The sequence below is a fragment of the Fulmarus glacialis genome, unplaced genomic scaffold (genome assembly GCF_000690835.1).
Source record: "Fulmarus glacialis isolate BGI_N327 unplaced genomic scaffold, ASM69083v1 scaffold15848, whole genome shotgun sequence".
NCBI classification, from domain to species: domain Eukaryota; kingdom Metazoa; phylum Chordata; class Aves; order Procellariiformes; family Procellariidae; genus Fulmarus; species Fulmarus glacialis.
Window position 1 is genome coordinate 6,927 of NW_009229084.1, and position 2,781 is coordinate 9,707.

General features: G+C 45.6%; 1 protein-coding gene across 1 annotated transcript in view; it reads left to right on the plus strand.

Annotated features, from left to right (window-relative positions):
• Positions 1 to 2,781, plus strand: part of ZNF821 (zinc finger protein 821) — an 11,687-nt gene that overhangs the window by 4,472 nt on the left and 4,434 nt on the right. The gene's annotated exons all lie outside the window — the stretch shown is intronic.

The following is a 2,781-nucleotide window of genomic DNA, read 5'->3' on the forward strand; positions in this document are numbered from 1 at the left end:
CAATATTAGTTTAATACATAAGAAATTCTGTAAAAGCTGAAGATAGCATTTTTAAAAGTTTGTCTTTCCCAATCCCATGATGGCTAGTGGAGAATGCACAAGTTGTCATCTGCTAACAGCACTGGTTTGGTTAACAGTTTGCGTTTCCGGCTGTAAGCTGATAGTTCTTTGCACTGCGCTCAATCAACGCTAACTTGGTTCTGGGTGTGTTGTACAGAAAGGCCATTGGCAGACATGATCGCTCTTAGTTGTTGTGATTGATGCTAGTGTTATTGATAGGAGGAGTTCTCTCCTCAGTCACCTCATATAAAGATCACAGCTTTCAAAATCCTGCAGACTGTCTGCATAGTCTGTATATCTGAGCAGGAGCCTACCTCCCATTAGACTCCAGGCTGCTGCTCAGTGGAAACATAAGCCATCTGGAAGGGGAAAGGAGGAAGAAAACAAACACCTAACTGCTTCCACTAGCAGTTGCAGTGGTGTTTGGGAATCCTGTTCTGTAACTGTCACAGCACATCTCCCACATAGTTTTACATCTGTCCTGTGTTCTGCAGGTTTCCTCATTTCACCATACTTTCTCTTTGTCCTGCAATGCTTTTTTGGTCTCTGGGCTTTTATCCTGGTGGTTTGTGGATATCTGCTTCTTGGAGAGGCACTGTAATTCTGTAGTGTCTGCTGTTCATACAGTCTGTATCTCAGTCCCATCAATGCGAGGTTGTGGTCCAGACATAAAAGCAGCACTCCAGGTTATGAAAACCATTCGGTGCTGGAATGGCTTCTGGTGGGGGTACATGTGTCACAGCAGTCACGATGGTACCTGCTGCTTTCAGTGACAAATAGATTTAGAGTGTCCCCCAGCACCTCTCTTCAGCCCACATGGATTGTGTTCTCAAGTCTTCTCTACAGAAACGTTTCTCGCATTTCTGAAACAGAATGATAAATGCCTTCAAATGCTTTTGGAAACCTCCATGGGGATGTTGGGAACTAAAACTCTTCTCCCACACTCTCCGTGAAACTTCTGAAGGTCTTTGAAATCTTCCATAAATTACTGCTTTTTAAAGCACTGCCAGAAATTGAGAGGTAAGCACCGGAAAGGCAGTGTGAGTATGAATATGGGGCAAAGCTTGCTGAAACGGTTTAGCGTGTGGGAATGTACCTGTCCTTGTAACAGGACTGGTGCTCTCTCAATGGGTCAAGAATTCAATTCCCTCATTATGCTGATGCCAGCTGTGGCCCTATACTAAAAGGCACAATTTCATTCCAAAAGCTTTCGTTTTATGTGAAAAATGCACCATGTCTTCAGCATTTTCGCATTTGTGCTTTGAGTGGTTCTTGAGAACTTACAAACCAGTTGATAAATTTAACCCAAAAGCTAGCCCGCTGGGAACTTCAGCACTTTGTCCCAAGCACTCCCAGCTCATCCACTGAGAGAGGCAAATCACAACTACACCTGGAACAAAGTCATTTGTTTAATTTAATATGAAAATTAATGGTTGCCTTTTATTGTTATTCTTTGGAAGCAAAAGTTCTCCTTAGCAGGGATTGCTGTAAGAAGTTTTCTTTCAGAGAAGCACAAATAATTGCCTTCTTTCAGTGTGTTTGCCATCTCCTATTGAGTTGAAGTACTAGTGATCAGTGTCTTTCAACAAAACAGACTGTTAAGCTATCCTAAACAAACATCTCAGCTTTCTGGGTTCATTCCCTTAGTCTTCTGTTTTGAGCATATGAAGTGTCACTGAGATTTATTTTAGCCAGAGCCATTCCTGGGCAAGGCAAGTTAGTGAAGCAAGTTATCCATCATGTAAGCAGAAGAACACTAGCTCTGAGCACAAACACCTTCTTGATGGGCAGCTTGTCCTCGGTCCTCCTGGGACAGAAGGTGGTGACAGAGCATGCCAAGGACAACTCCTGGTTTTAGTATTACTGTGTAGAGCAGATGAGGTGCCAGGCACTCAGGGAGATGCTATTTTTGTGCAAGTTGCCTGTTGTAGCAGGGAATGAAACTTCATAATTCAGAGGAGCCATATAGCACTATGCCCGATTTGGCATACTGTCATAGTCCCCGAGTGGCTTCCCCTCTGCCTGGAGCTGTGCTATAGCTCTGTTGGCAGATAGCTCGGTAGCAGAGAAAGCCACCTGGCTATCAATGGCAGATATAGGGGATCTTACTTTTTTTTGTGGCTGGAGTGGCATATAAAGAGTACGCCAAGAGCAGCCTGATGCTGGACATTTCCAGTGGTGAGACTGTTCTAGACACAGAGGCTGGACTCACATCAGCAGGTACAGGAGGCTGGTGTTGCAGGGTAGGCAAGCAGAGAGGTTACTTAAATGCTTTCTGAGAGGTGACTTCAGAGGTTTTGCACAGTGCAGGTGAGCAGCACCACACCTGTTGTAGTTTTGGCAAGCCTTGGTGGTGAAAGAAGCATGACCAGCAGGTCGAGGGAGGGGATTCTCCCCCTCTACTCTGCTCTCGTGAGACCCCACCTGGAGTACTGTGTCCAGCTCTGGGGCCCCCAACATAAGAAGGACATGGACCTGTTGGAACGAGTCCAGAGGAGGGCCACAAAGATGATCAGAGGGCTGGAGCACCTCTTCTATGAAGAAAGGCTAAGAGAGTTGGGGCTGTTCAGCCTGGAGAAGAGAAGGCTCCGGGGAGACCTTGTAGCAGCCTTCCAGTATCTGAAGGGGGCCTACAAGAAAGCTGGAGGGTGACTTTTTACAAGGGCATGTGGTGATAGGACAAGGGGTAATGGCTTTAAGCTGAAAGAGGGTAGATTTAGA